Raw genomic sequence first — 15,134 nt, forward strand, 5'->3', positions numbered from 1 at the left:
AGGAGTGAGCAAATTTGCCTCGAATGCAAAACTGTGAATAACGATTAGCACTGTTAAGTGTGTTATGTCTGTGTTTTACTTCACGCTGTTTAATTTGAGGATAAAGAAGCTGAATAGGGAAAGAGGTAGTGCTTAGGGGGAAGGGACCAGCCGAATGCAGGGCCAGGCGGGAAGAGTGGGTTGTCCTAATCCGAGCCTGTATGCTCACCACGTCCCCTAGTGGTACCACCTCAGCCAGTCAGGTCAGCTTTTCTTTCACCTCCTGGTACTCATCTGGAAAATGGATGGATTTAATGATCTTCGCTGTTCTTTCCAGCTCCCCCTAGTAATTAGAACCTGAAGCCTGGTTATCCTTTGCTGGAACAGTACGAAGAGAGTAAAGTGTGAATGGGTTATTCCAGAAGGGAAGTGAGAGGGCAACAGGATGAAAGGTAGAAAAACAAAACAAAACAAAACTGCTGTACGAGATGCCTGGAGGGGTGGGTAGGGGTAGAACCTTGACCTAGGGGGGTTGATTTTCCTCTGTTTTTTCTTTCCTCCTCCACAAGGGCATCAGTAATACTCCCCTACACCCCCTCAGACTTCCATTATTCTCTTACAGTGAGTGAACTTGTTCAGCCTTAAAAGTGATGTGATGTGAGGGTCGTCTCTGTCGTGGGAGCTGACCAGCTTCCCATTTGCCCCACAGCTGCCCAATGCCGTGGACACTCACTCGGTGGATCTCAGTATCCCTGTGAAAGACGGGGAAAAATACAGAGATGGGAAGGGCAGCTCTTTCAACAACTTGTGTTTGGAAACTTCTATTTTTATTTGAAGCTAATATTTACCAAACAGAAATTTCATTAAAAAAAATTATACCATAGATTTTTCAAGGCCTTATTGAATCTGCTCTGTTAGACTGGGAAATTCAAAGAAAGTGAAGCTCTCACTTGCTAATTTTTTTTGCTACATAATGACATTCAGTCTTTAAGTTTGTGATTTTTAGGGCCAAGAATCTTATTTCAAATGCTTAGTAAAGAAAGTTGCACTCTGGGCAGAATACACTGTATCATTTTCAGTGGGAATCTCCAAGTGTTCAACAAATAACAGTTAAAATTTAGTTTAAGGTCAAGATTTTAATGTCTGTGCTTAATGTGTGGCTGGTCTTTTTTTAGGGGTTCTTTTTTTTGTACCCATATGCATACACACTTGAGGAACATGATTTATTTTAAAAGTGAAGTGTGATGTAATAAAACTGGGAACATAAGCTCTTGGTTTAAAGTCTCCAAGTTTGCTCTGGCCTGGTTAACTCAGCATCATACTATTTGGTTTCTTGTTTTTACATATCCTGCCCCCTCCCTCCATCCCTTTTGTGTTATTACTTAAAATACCGCGTGGGGAACTATCATGGATGCCTTAGAAGGTTAGGAAAAAAGGAGAAGATTGTAATTGAATAAGCAGTTACTGAACTCCTCCTACAGAGAGAGACACAAAGATGCTAAAAAGGAGGCTTTAGAAGGAGCAGCAGTGCAGAGGGGAAACATGCAGCTAACATAGTAGCTGGCTTGCATAACTAGGTGGCAGCTGTAAGAACCCTTGGCATGCTCGGGAATGGAAAATGAACTTCTGACTCTGGGGAAATCTTCATAGAAGGGCCTTGAAGGATCCTTAAATGGATGCATCTCTTAAAAGATGAATGGTGGAGAATGAAGATATAGTTGGAGTCTGGGGTTATTGAAGGCTGGAAAGGGACCAGGCGGTAAATTAGCGGGGACCTTGGATGTTATTTTAAGAAGTTGTGCTATGTGGGGTTGGGAAGGACTAGGCATTAACCCCCAACATGCCAAAAGACAATGGTGACGCCTACTGGGGCCTCGTGAGAGGTGAAATGTGTGAAAGCACTGAACTTTGATTCCTTTACTTTTCATTGTAACTCATGGCTAGTGAATTTTCGGGCACTGCTGCCAGCTCATCCAGATTATATAAAAATGATAGAATAAATGATATGTAGTTTCTTCCTCCACAGTCCTCCCAAACCGATAGTGGTCTTTCGAGAAATTTCATTGAACAGGAATTAATGATGCTTGCGAGGCCTTTTGAGCGTGTGAGTTAAAATCACTCTCCAGGCCCAGAGCTGACCAAGAAAGCATTTTGTTTTGTTTAGGAAAGGGCCTGCTAGTTAATGCTAATTTAAACATGACTCTGATGGCAACCAGCATTCTTGACCCTGTTTATCTTATGCATAGTGTTTAACCACAGCGGTTGGATATTTGTTGTGCAGAAGAGAAAGAATTATTATTAGTTTTAAAATGGGGCTAATGGCCTAGTAAAGGGGAGGAGGAAAGGATCCAGGGAGGAGGTGGGAGAGAGCAATACTTTGGGGACTGCAGTGAGGGCTAGACCCAACCCTGAAAATCCTTTAAACGTAATTCCAATAGAAGTAGCTTCAGGGTAGAGATGAATACTTCTTTAAGGATCTCCTTTCCAGGGGCACCTGGGTGGCTCAGTGGTTAAGCCTCTGCCTTTGGCTCAGGTCAGGATCTCAGGGTCCTGGGATCGAGCCCCGCATCGGGCTCTCTGCTCAGTAGGGAGCTTGCTTCCCCTTCTCTCTCTCCGCCTGCCTCTCTGACTACTTGTGATCTCTGTAAAATTAAAAAAAAAAAAAAAGAATCTCCTTTCCAATAATTTTTTTCCCTCCTGTTTTATTTCCACCCTAAATCTCCAGAGCTATGGTGTCTAGTTCATAACCTCTCAGATAGGAAGAATCTCTTTGGGGCTGGTCTGTTTCTTCTCCCACAGTGCCTCCATGTCACAGGTAGGAGTGGGTGGCTTTTCAGCTGTAGGTCACAGGTGAGCTAGTCTGGCTAAGCCTTCTAATGCCTTGAATCTGGAGATGCTGGGGTACCCAAGAGCCTTAATAAAAAGAGATTAGGCGAGCTGTTTTTTACTATCTTCTGGAAACAATTTGAATGGAGGATCCTCCCACCAGTTTTATCTTTTACAAGGGAACCAGGCTTTGGCATGTTTAATTAGTTAACTTGAAGCAGCCCAGGGTTGTATACTCTGTTTCTTAGAAGGATACTTTGTTTTGTCAGTTTTTAGGGAGGGAAGTAAGAGAGGATGGTGGTGATTGTGATTTTATTTAAATGCCCTGACATTTTTTTCCTGCAGGTTAGTATGATTTCATAGTAGCATTGTTGTTACTGACTTACGGAGATGGGGCAAAGAAGATTGTCCTACCACTTTAATGTTAGCTCCTGTCACCTGATTGCCGCTATAGAAACATGAACCTTGAAGTTCATGTAAAATTCAAATTTCTTTCAGAAATGAAAGAGGACTATTGTACTGTGTGCATGGATTGAGGTTATAATTTTTTTTTTTTTTGTAGTACTACTTTTGAAAAAGTGCTAGAATGACAGGGCAGAATCTTAACTTTAGTGCTAAAACAAACATGTATAAGCTTGAATGAGCTAGAGCAGGCTGTGTTTGTTGTATTTAATATGGAGATAAGGGAAAAGAATTTCAAAACCAGCCCGGTTCTCTTAAAGAGAAAAAGAAAGTTTGACCCATAACACCTGGTCGTGGGTCTCTCTGGGGGTGGGATTTCCCAGGTTGAAACCGTTGAAGGGAATTTTGTTCATTACAGCCATCATTTTGTTCATAGGTGCCTATGCTTACGAGGGTGCTCCTGTGAACCACTTCTTTGTAGCAAGTTTCCCTTTATCCATTTCCTTAAATATCAAAACAATGGACTAGATTTGATTTCATGTAAATCTGTCCTCCTCGGTTTTCTTTGTCTGTTCAAGTGGTTCTCCTTGATCGGCCTGTAAACTGCCTTCATCCTAAAATTCTGCCCTAACAGAAGGATATTCCTGGCTCTTTGGAAGGAGAAATAATTCAGGGGCAGAGGAGACCAGTTCTCCCCAACTCCAGCAGCACTGAAGTGACTGCCTGCTGTGTAATAAGCATTGTGCTAGGTGGTCGGTGCTGGGAGTCCTCCAGGACTTACGGACATGTTAACAGATTCCGTGTAACAGGTGATTCAGTGCAGCAGTGGGAGGAGGGAGATGAGTGCCTGGCAGTATGGGAGCACCAAGCAGGGACACCTGACCTTCAAGGGCGTGGTGGTGGTCAGGGTCAGTGAAGGCTGCTGAAGGATCAGGATTTTGAAGGATGCTAGGAGAGAAATCAAGGAACCTAAAAGAGAAAAAAGGGATCAAGATAGAGGGAATCAAAAGGCTTTGTATTTGTAGCAAATAGATTTGCTTCTATTGCATTAAGTCAATGTTTCTCTCTTTTTACATCTGTAAAATGGGAATAAGACCTGCATTATCTGCTTGCTAGTTCTAGTTTTCATTTACTTGTTCCTTACTCTTTGATTTGTTCATTTATTTGTCCCATAGTCAGTGGATATTGGTTGCACACCTGCCATATACTGGGATACAGAAGAAAACAAGATGTGTAAGGTTCCTTTTCAGGGAGTTCTCATTCTGTTGTACTGTTTTAATGGAAATTCTTTTGAAATGTTTCACATACGGAGCACGATTGTGGAATTATTCTTGCATTTGAGTCGTGGTGGCTCCAGGTAAGTTAGCCTTTCCCTGGTAAACAGGAGAACACAGAGCCTGGTATTCTCATTGTCAACTTAGAAACCTGAATTTTTTCCTGAGATTTACCTGTTTGTGTCAGTTGTAGAGCCAGATGCAGCTGTGTCTTACCTGCAACCTTGACTTGCTTCCATCTCATTTTGGATATTTTTATTTTATTGTTTTAAAGATTTTATTCATTTGAGAGCGAGAAGGAGCGCAAGCATGAGCAAGAGGGGGGGCAGAGGGAGAAGCAGACTTCCACGTTGAGCAGGGAGCCTGACGCGGGGCTGGATCCCAGGACCCTGAGACTGTGACCTGCGCCAAAGGCAGAGGCTTAACAGAATGAGCCACCCAGGCGCTCTCATTTTAGATACCAATTTTGACCCAATGTGTGTTTAAGTTTCTATATTCAGTTTATGCTTTACTAGAATAATCCAAATCTAGTGTTCACTGGAGAGTCAGAGTTCTTTTGAGGCCACCCTATCTCTGGACTTTGCTGTTAATGCATTTCACTGGTTTCCATCCCAGAGGGAGTGAACACAGTAGAAAGGGTTCTAACCGGAAGAAGGTCACTGCATCCATTTATAAAAGGATGTGGATTTTGTAATGATCCAAGCAGTATAGATGTGTCTGAAGTAAACACAATAACCTCCCTCAGCCCCTTTAACCTTAAGCATGCGATGTACCTTCTTTGTCAACAGTGGGTCGCACGGCCTTCCACACTTGTGTTTCTGCTCGTGCAAATCTACAAACTTGTCGTGTGTGTAGATATTTCTATGTGTGCGTGCAGGTCTGTTTATAGATAGCCAGGTACCTGTGTGTCTGTGTGCACACGCTTGCCCCTGTCTCTGTTTGTCATGAAGGCTGCTGCCAGGGCTCAGATGCTCGAAGTCCCAGGAGCACGTGAGGCTTTCCTGAGCCGGCGCAGTCTGGTGTCACTACATGAGGCTTATTCTATCAGAGACGGACGTCTGGCTGTTAGGAACAGGGAGCAAGAAAACTATTTCCAGCTGCGTGACAACAGAGACAACAAATAGCATTGCAAAGAATGTCATTCTCACAAGACTCTGCTTCATCTGGGTGTCCGGTGAGGGGAGGAGGGGCCTTGGGGAGCACGACTCGGACATCTGCGAACCTTTTGTTAGGAGGAAAACAAGACGTTTGCTGTAGGCCCAGCGAGCATGGCCCCGGAGAAGATAGGTAGAGCTCCTTACCCGTGGCAGGTTTCGTGGTGCCGGTATTAAGTGAGCACCTTCTTCCAAGTCCGTAATCAGATGGCGTGGGTGGTGGGCTCTTGCTAATAAGGGAGACTCCTTGCAGAAACAGAATTGCCTTTTGTGAAGGAGCTGCTTTGCCATCTTGGGCTGTAATTTGTTGGAAGAGGGCTTATTGTCCCGTCAAGAAAATGAGGCATTCATTCTGTATTCAGTATTATATTGTAGTTCCATACAGAACTGCTTGCTGTCCTTGGCGTAGACACAGAGACCTAAAAGTTCAAAGGCTAGGGCAGGATAACTGACTTCCAAATTCAACAGAATCCGGTTCCCTTGTCACTTTCTCTGAGACCTAGTCAATTTAGCTTCGTGAGGCCGAAATCCTGGTCCTGGAGCACTTCCATGGTTAAGTCCTCATGCTTGGCTCAGAACACTAAAGTAAAAAATGATAATAATAATAATAAAAAAAATACATCCAGGAAGTATGGTCCCTGCTCTCAAGTAGCTCATAAAGATGGAGAACCATGAAAACAAATGCCCAAGATCAGGCGGACAACGATGAATACTTGAAACTGAGGTTTAAACCAAGTGCTGCCTGAGCGTCTGAGGATAGAGAGAAGAACTCTGCCTTGGAGGAGAGGGAGGATTTGCAGTAGAATTCTGGCCTCTGTGCACAGGCTGACTGAACAGCTCATTCCACATGGAAGCGTAGAAGGCCCAGGGAATGCGTGTGAGTGACTGGTTAGGGTTTGTGGCAGAATGATCGTTTGCTTTGTGTCAATCTTGCAGTGCCCACAGAATGGGGCAGAATCACTGGGGGCCAAAAAAAAAAAGGCTTGTTGAAGCTGTTAGCAGAGGGGACGTGATAGTATAAGAATTCTTCCAGTGAGGCATGTCGGTTTTAGGCAAAGATTTTCAGCTGGTAGCTGGAATTTGAGTTTGAAGCTTGGCTGAGAAGTCAGAGCCTGGCAGTATTGGGGAGAAATTGTTATATGTCAGAGTAGATGCCAGTGAAATTTATGGGATAAGCTGAAGAGCACTTTTAGAGTGAGAAGAGTGGTATATATACTCATGTTTTTTTCAATATACAAAATGTCCTCCCCCAGCTTTATTGAGGTATAATTGACAGAAAATGTGTATAATGTGATAATTGGATGTACACATACATTGTGAAAGGACTCTCACCCTCAATATTCTTGGTGTTTTTTTTAAAAAAATATTTTTATTTATTTATTTGACAGAGCAAGAGCGAGCAGAAGCAGGCAGAGCAGCAGGCAGAGAGAGAGGGAGAAACATGAGCAGGGAGCCTGATGCTGGGCTTGATCCCAGGACCCTGGGATCATGACCTGAGCCGAAGGCAGAGGCTTTAACCCACTGAGCCACCGAGGCACCCCATACTTGATGTTTGAACAAGGACAAGATGTATTTTGATTCTTCAGGATGTTTTTCTTTCTAGCAGGTGATTCAAATAGTCTTACAGGCTGTATCACACATTCCCTGGGCGCTCACTGCGGCTTCTCTTGATGAAGCAGTCCTGGGATCATACAGAGGAAGAAGTCCCAGCTCGATGTCCCTTTGGGTGCATGAAAGCTCCCAAAACAATTCATTTTGGCAGAGGAAAAGACAACTCTGAAACGAATCAGAACACCAGTGATAGTTTGGGTGCTAAGAGGAATTGCAAAATACAGTTTTAATTTACCGCGGGACTCAGAGCAATGAAAGTGCTATTACAGTTATTGCTACAATAGAAGACAAGCTGATAACCTCAGCGAAACTCTGGAAACTCCCCCTAGCCAAAAGACCAGATGTGGAAACCCCAACAGGTTTGTCGTGGGGATTTATAAAATCTGGTCAAGTACATGTAAGCTTCCATTGGCTGATTAAGGTAAAAATAGGATACAGTATAACTTTGCTATTTACTTGGTCAAGAAAAAAAAAACTTTTCTAATTAACAGTGTATTTCCATTTTGTGTCATTATTTTGGCATGGCTTCCATCATTCTTCTGTCTAGGCCGTTATGATTCTTTAAAATTACACTCCTGGGGCGCCTAGGTGGCTCCGTGGGTTACAGACTCTGCCTTCGGCTCAGGTTGTGATCCCAGGGTCCTGGGATCGAGCCCCACATCGGGCTCTCTGCTTGGTGGGGAGCCTGCTTCCCTCTTTCTCTCTCTGCCTATCTCTCTGCTTACGTGTGATCTCTGTCTGTCAAATCAATCAATCAATCAATCAATCAATCTTTAAAATTACACTTCTTTCCATTTGATAGTAAAAACAGTACGCGCTGCTTTTAGAATCTGGAAAGTACAGGAGCCTCAGCCATAGTGCTGTCCCTCAAGAATAACTCCCTCCTTCCATTTTGGGATCATTTCTTGCAGTTTTTCGAATATTTGATCTTCACAAAGAGTCGGTAGCGTCCCGTGTTGTGTCCTAAGTACACATGCCATTAAAATCATGTTTAATTTCCAGTAACAACCTGGTAGTCACAGTGTTTAATATGTAACATGTTTCATTATTTCCCATCTCTGCTTGCTTGGCTTCTTGGCCATCTTCAGGTGCTGGTGTTCCCAGAGCCCCAGCCGCCGCCTTAGCCGTCTCTGTGGGTAAGCAGTGGACTGTGGCTTCTGTTGGCAGCTCTCTGTTCCCTGGTGTCTGTATGCTTGCTCTCTCCATTTTCAGGTCTCCACTCAAATGCCACCTTCTTAGTGCAGCCTGCCCTAATGACTTCATTTAAAATTGTATGACCTTTCCCATTTATCGAACGCCTGATATTTTTTTTTTCCTCCCCTGTATTGTCTTTTGACTTCTTAAGTGAGGGAAAGTCGTTTTTAAAAATTTTTCTTTCTTACTGCTCTGTTCCCAATGCTTAGTACAGTGCCTGGCACATAGTAGACTTTCTGAAGAAAGTCTTTTGAACGGACATTTTTTAAATTAAAAATTAATATACTGAGCATGTTATATAGTCCATAACGTATGGTCTTGAGTGCTTGGGATTTACAGTCTAGGGAAGGAGGCAGCCTTGGACAAGTAACCCACAGTGTGATTGGAATGATTGAGAAAAGCAGGGTGTCCTGGAAGAGTATAGCAGGGAGACCAGCTTTGGGAGGGTGGGAAGAGGTTCTTGGAGAAAGTGGTGTTTATACTAAGGCTGGGAAGATGAGTCATGTGAAACTGCGAGGTGAAGGTGTGAAGAGAAGAGACCTTGATAGAGACAAGGAAGGGGTGATTTGATTGGAAAAAATTAGGAAAATAAGCAAAAAGTCTGAGCCTCACTTCTTGAGTTGAAATTAGGTCATTTGTTTTAAATGATGAAATTGTATAAGGGTGGGGATTGATCAGCTTTGGCTTGTTTGACAGATAGTACTTCATTTGCAGTGATTTTGCATTATCAGCAGTATTTTTGCTAATTTTGCCTGTCATTGAGGGAGGAGGAATTTTCAGTCTGAAAGTCGCAATATTTTTAACGGACCTAGCTTAAATTCTGTTTTGTGCTCAGAAAAACGCTGTGAAAATGTAAAACAATACAGGCGCAGTAAACATTCTTGCTAATACCTGACTTCATCAGGAATGCTACTGGTGGCTCAATATGACGTGGCCAATTATTGCTTTATTGTATGCATGTAAACTTTGGCATAAACGTCTTTTATCCTGTAACTAAATGAGTTTTGTACAGTTTCTGTTTCTGGTCAGCTGAGGGTTTTGTGATGCTTGGAAAATGCAGTATTTTCTCTATGTGACAAGTACAGATAGGTTTATTAATTCAGCCATTATAATATTATTCACATTTTCTATGCCCTGGTTCTGTACTAGAGTTGTCATAGACTGATAATGAGCCTTTAGTCTCTACACATGGGCTTTTGTCTATTTCTTTATAGCACTTTTTGTGTGTTAGCATAATATTCAATAATGATTCCTATTGGGCCTTTAAGAAGTGTTTATTAATAAAAAAATAATCCTCTGTGCATTTGGAACTACTACTTTTTTCCAAATACACAGAGGATTATTTTATATTAATATATTACCAATCTGCTTTTTGTCTTTGTCTGAAAAGACTTCACTCATCCTTTCTGATTTTAAACTTTCAGTGTCCTTTTATTTAATATATTTTTGCCTATGAACATTCAGTTGGATTTTGTTTTAACATACCTCTTACAAGAAATGTATGGTTTTTACGTTTATTGTTACAACCAACATGTTTGAACCTAACTCTTACCCTTAACTTTTTTTCTCTTTGTTATGAAAGATACCATGGCTTGAGTACGAAGTAGTAGCTTGTCTTTCCCCACCAATATTTAGTCATTTGGGCTTACATAAATTACATAATGTCTTTAAGCCTACAGACTTCTGTTTGTAAAGAAACAACACACAAATCCTGCATTAATAGTTTAAATATGTTTGGCATACTGAATGTGTTCGCTTTTATTATTTTCATTGTTGAGAGGTTGTCGTGTGAACTTGATAGTTGGTTGCTCCTGACCTACGAAAATGGCAGGTTTTGTGTGGTTCAATCTATTATTATGCTTTCTGCCTTTATTTTCTCTTTCTGTGCATTGTTGGTTCAGTACATCTGTAGTATGTACTACATAGTGGCCATAGTAGTGGCCATAGTAGTGGCCAAGTCTAGTTTCCAGTTTTACAACTGGTTGCCTCCCTTTTCCAAATACATTCCTAAACCTGGGTTTCTCTGGTTCCAAAGTCAAAGAACTAAATTACGTTGATCCCACTTCCCTGCACAACAAAGAATTTAGTATGCCTTAATTATTCTTGCCTTCTTTTCCCTTTCCAATTTTCATTATACATTTATATGTAAATTTATATATGTTTTACCTACTAAATTGTAAGAATAGACTTCAGATTTTTGTCTTCTATTCTGTAATAAAATCTGCCACTGTATTTTGTATCTGCCTGTTTTGACCCTCGTTAGCTCTTGGGACCATTAGGCCCCTTGCTTTAGCTGGCTGGAAAGGTGTCTCCTGTTTAGTTGGGGAATGTCCTCATATTTATCTGGCCCATGGATAAATATTGCATTCTTCTGCATTCCTGAGTTAGACTCAGGATTTTCTCTATATTCATCAGAGCATCTGTCCTGTTGAAGTTCAGAAGATGCAGTGTGTATCTTTCAGATTTATGTGGTCTAAGAATGTGCTGCATATCTATCTTTCAAAGAGTATAGTGGAAATAATGACTTGATTTTTGGCTTCCCCTTCTTGTTCTAGTACTGTTGCCGATTTTTGGCATTTTGTGCACCTTCTTGAGCATTTTAATGGGAATTGGGAGGAGTTGTATTGGGATATCTGGTTTGGTGGCTTTCAACTTTTTTTTTTTTTTTAAACCATGTCCCAAGGTTAGCAATGGTTATATATGTGAATAAAACAAGTTTCATGCAGCTTAACTACAAACTCAAAACTGTAACACTTTTTGTTCCTGTATTTTCTATTATGGCCTGTTCATTTTCATTAAAAAGTGCTGGTCATAACTCAGAAATTTTGAAAACCATGATCTGGTCTTTTGCTGTCCTATGTGGAATTAGGGCCATTCACTATTCAACATGTCTTTATTATATACAATACCAGTTCCTGTGCTGGTAGCTGGGAATGAAGTGGTACATAAAGCAGTCATTATCACTGGAGGCATGAAGCATGGAGTCTAGTGGGAAGGGGTCACTCAAATACATGCTTACAAAATATGGTGAGTATTAGAAGGGAAAAAGAACAGGGAGTTTCAAAAGAGATTAAATGGGGAATCTTATCTGACTTTGGGGTGAATCAGGATTTCCCTGGAGAAGTGACATTTGATTAGATCTGCAGAGTGAGAAGGGGTTAACTCTGCAGGGCTGTGGTGGGTTGTGTGCACATGGGACTGTAGAGTCATGGAAGAATTGAGTAACAGAAGCGAAATAGAGCACTAGAAGTGAATGACGGATGGAAGGCGGGCCTTTTGGTCTGATGAGTTGGCAATTTTTTGTGATACTTAGTGGGCCTTCCTATTTGTGACTTTTCTTCCCCCACTTAATGAAATTCAGGTGGGAATAGAAAGGCTATTTTGGGGAGATAGGTGTAAGTATATGTTATAGCAATTTTGTGTGTTGCTAAAAACAGCTGGTATTTATTGAAGGCTTGCTCTGCATTAGGAACTGTATAAAGCCCTGCCTGGATACATAGGTGTAGTTTCGGTTGGATTAAAAAATACTTACATAGTGTTATTACCAATTTAGTAGGTATGCATAATCTGGAAGAAAGTTACACACTGAAATTAAGTTTTGGTAAGTGAGGACCACACGACTGCGTGAGTGTTTCATAACTTCTCAGTGGCTTTTTTTGTTTGTTTCCAAGAATGGAATTAGGAATTATTGCTGTGAAGATTTTTTTTTTCTCCATAGTAGGATTTTTAGGGTTTTCCCCTTACCTGTTCTAAATCTGTGTGAAGAGGTTTTTGTTTTTGTTTTTGTTTTAATATTTTAAATTGGAAATTAATAAGTTTGAAACTAAAAGAGACAGATGTGAGATCAGGAGTCAAGTGCCCGTATTGTCACCACTGCCGGTGGGGCCTTTGATTGTCCTCACACTTTCCAGGCCTTTATGTCCTTATCTTGAAACAGAGGCCTTGGTCAGACTGAGAAAGACAGGCACCTTGATTTCATGCAGAAGCAGAATCTAAAAAACAAATGGAAAAAAAGCAGAATTGGCCCTATAAATTCAGAGAACCAACTGGTGGTTGCCAGAGAGAAGGAGGTTGGGGGATGGGCAAAGTGAGTGAAGCGGTGGGTGGGGGTCAGGGTGGGGGGCAGTGGGAGATACGGGCTTCCAGTTAAGGAATGAGTAAGTCATGGGAATAAAAGGTCCAGCATAGGGAGTATAGTCAGTGATACTGGAATGGCGTTGTGTGGTGCCAGATGGTAGCTACCCTTGTGAGCAGAGCAGAACCTAGAGAGGAGTTGAATCACTGTGTCGTACACGTGAAACTAATGTAGCATTGTCTACTGGAATCGGTTTGCACTAATCATTCTTGTCATATTCTGTGACTCTGTACTTTTTATTTTCGACTTTGCTCTGGCTGTTTAATGTTCAAAGACCGGATGACCCCGTGCCATCAAGCTAATTTAGCCTGACAGGTTCCAGCTAAATGCAGAACTCTGGGTACTTACATCCTTACCTGTATTGTAAGGCCAGGCTCATAGGATGTCACAGTTAGTGCTTCTCTTGGCCACAGGGACGGGTGGGCAGAGATTAGGACTTTCCTGAGCAGATCCTTACGGCTTTACCATCCTGGTTTGCGGTTCGTGCATACCTGAAGTTAAATTTTTCTTTTTTTAACCTTTGAGAGTCTATGAAGGTGAAAAATCATTATCTTCCTTCAGTTTATTTTCTGAGTAGTTGCTTTGGGGGAAATGTGCAGTATCCAAGTCCCATTAAACAGTGAGTGAGGTTATTTCAAAGAGATTTAAAGGGCTAAGGAATCATGTAGAAGACTAATTCAGTTTTAATGACTATTTAATGACTATTCCAAGTTTAATTAAAGAATATTTGATAAAGAATGGGTCTTAGAGGAACAGAAGAAAAGTACTTGATGACTCGATTTTTCTTACACGCATATTAAATCAGTTGATTAAAGTGGAGTTTTTTGTAATTTCAAAGTTTTAAGTCATTATTTTACTTAGGAGTGCTTTATTTCACTTGTTCTTATTTTTGAGTAAAACGTACTTGAAAAAAAAAGACAAGACACATGGTTTTTCTGTTTGCGCTTTATCTAATTCCTCAATCATAATATTTATTCAAGAAGTTTGGGTAGCTGTGGGTATTTTAATGATTTTTTTTTTTCCATCTGCTCATATTCCTTTATTTGTTGTTGAATTATCTTCTCTTTAAGCTGAAACTATGGAAACCAGGCCAGGACCTCAGGGCTTCCTGATCTGGGACAAAGCAGGGGCAGGTCATGTAGGTGGTGTTTGGGATACAGGTTGGGCATAAATCCAGGCAGGTAGTAGGCACAGGTATTGCTTAAGGCTAGTACTAGAAATAAGTGAATCAGAAGGGTTTGGAGTCATGGAGTTAGGTTAAGTTCAAGGCAAACAAAGCCAGGAAGAGGCACAGGGTGTTCTCATGTACTACCTAGTGTTCTAAGGAAAGGCATTCTGGATAGCTCAAGGATTGAAGTTGTATAGGCAGAAATCTAAAGCTCCCTGGAGGAATTTTATCTTCAGATTTAGGAGCATCACTTGAACGTCTCTGCTTGTTCAAGGGAATGTCAACCCTCAAGCAGAGCTGCTTTGTCACCATGACCTTGGGAAATGGAATCTTGGCAACTCTTCAAGCATTTGGCCACCTCAAAGTGGAAGACCACAAATCACAAATTCTTATTTGCTCCAGGAATTAGGGACCTTGTTGAACACCTTCTCTAGGAGCAAGAATCAGCTCAGGTTTCATGTCTAAATATATATATATATTTTTAAATTTTTTATTTCTTTTCAGTGTAGCAGTATTCATTGTTTTTGCACCACACCCAGTGCTCCATGCAATCTGTGCCCTCTCTAATACCCACCACCTGGTTCTCCCAACCTCTCACCCCTCTGCCCCTTCAAAACCCTCAGATTGTTTTTCAGAGTCCATAGTCTCTCATGGTTCACCTCCCCTTCCAATTTCTAAATAAATAAATAAATAAATAAATAAATAATTTTACAGTAACTATAAACCAGACATTATGAAACCACTGCATTATGGCAATATTTAAATAAACAAACCCACTCATGTTTGCAGTTCCCTAATGTAGTATATTTTTCATTTAATCATGTTAATTTTATGGCCCATTTCCACTGTGGTCTATTTTATGGCCTACTTCTACCTAGAGTTAACAAATGTGTTTTTGTTTCTACTGACCAATTCTTTTTTAAAAAAGTTAATTTTTTTTAAAATTCAAGTGTAATATACAGTGTTATATTAGTTTCAGGGATACAACAAAATGATTGAACAATTCTCTGCATGACTCCTTGCTCATCACAATAAGTGTACTCTTAATCCGATTCACCTATTTCACCCATCCCCCCACCTACCTCCCCTCTGGTGACCATCAGTTCTCTATAATTACGAGTCTGGGTTTTTGTTTTCTTTTGTTTTGTTTTTGGTCTCTTTTTTGTTTGCTTGTTTTTTAGATTCCACATATGAGTGAAATCATGTGACCATCTGACTTATTTCACTTAGCATTATACCCTCTAGATCGATTCATGTTACAAATGGCAAGATTGCATTCTTTTTATGGCTGAGTGATACTGTGTGTGTGTGTGTGTGTGTGTGTGTGTGTGTGTGTGTGGTGTTTGTGTGTACACCATATCTTTATTCATTCATCTAGGTATGGACACTTG

The 15,134-nt window shown here is 41.0% G+C and overlaps 1 protein-coding gene across 7 annotated transcripts in view; it reads left to right on the top strand.

The window, feature by feature from the left end:
• Window positions 1-15,134, top strand: part of LPAR1 (lysophosphatidic acid receptor 1) — a 201,171-nt gene that overhangs the window by 71,416 nt on the left and 114,621 nt on the right. The window lies entirely within an intron of this gene.

This window comes from Mustela erminea, chromosome 12 (genome assembly GCF_009829155.1).
Source record: "Mustela erminea isolate mMusErm1 chromosome 12, mMusErm1.Pri, whole genome shotgun sequence".
Lineage (NCBI taxonomy): Eukaryota > Metazoa > Chordata > Mammalia > Carnivora > Mustelidae > Mustela > Mustela erminea.